Source organism: Sinocyclocheilus anshuiensis, unplaced genomic scaffold (assembly GCF_001515605.1).
Source record: "Sinocyclocheilus anshuiensis isolate Anshui unplaced genomic scaffold, SAMN03320099.WGS_v1.1 scaffold117, whole genome shotgun sequence".
Taxonomy (NCBI): Eukaryota; Metazoa; Chordata; class Actinopteri; order Cypriniformes; family Cyprinidae; genus Sinocyclocheilus; species Sinocyclocheilus anshuiensis.
In genome coordinates, this window is record NW_015536624.1 from 2248071 (window position 1) to 2248802 (window position 732).

The 732-nt window shown below is 23.1% G+C and overlaps 1 protein-coding gene across 1 annotated transcript in view; it reads left to right on the plus strand.

Moving 5' to 3' along the window:
• The window catches only part of scarf2 (scavenger receptor class F, member 2), a 30184-nt gene that overhangs the window by 25586 nt on the left and 3866 nt on the right, over window positions 1–732 (plus strand). The gene's annotated exons all lie outside the window — the stretch shown is intronic.

Sequence of the window (732 nt, forward strand, 5' to 3'; positions counted from 1 at the left end):
TATATATATATATATTATATATTTTTTTAAATGATAAAAATAAAACAGAAATTAAAACGTAAAGGTAATTTATTACTATTTATAAATACTTGTGTTAATCTGCATTTAAGTTGTACTGAATTTGATAAAATATTAATTTACCTAATGTATTACACTGTAAATAATGTACAGTTTTGTTCTTTGGAAATGGAAGAATTTGGAAATGATTGCAAAAAAATTAAAGTACAACATCTGGAGGCATTACAAATAAAAAAAAAAATATTTCACAAAAAAAAAAAAAGGGCCAAAGAAGTTACACTTCCTGTTATAACTAAGCAAAGATTTGATTAAAAAAAAAAAGGTATCATAGCTATTAAACTATATCTTGTTATGATTTTAAATCTGTATTTCACCAGAATGATTTCAGAGTAAAAAGAGGTGTTAAAGGAAAAGGAAATAGTTACACTACTTATTACATTTTAAATGGGGTAACTTGTCATCTGTAACCAATTACATTTCCAAAATAACCTTCCCAACACTGTATATAATGCAATTTATATATATATATATATATATATATATATATATATATATATATTAGGATGTAACGATTCACTCAACTCACGATTTGATTCTATTCACGATTTTGATTTCACGATTCGATTTGATTCACGATTTTTTTTTAACAAAATGAGATTTAAGACAAATTATAAATTAAATGTGTCCTTTTATTATTGCTTGGACAAAATGCTG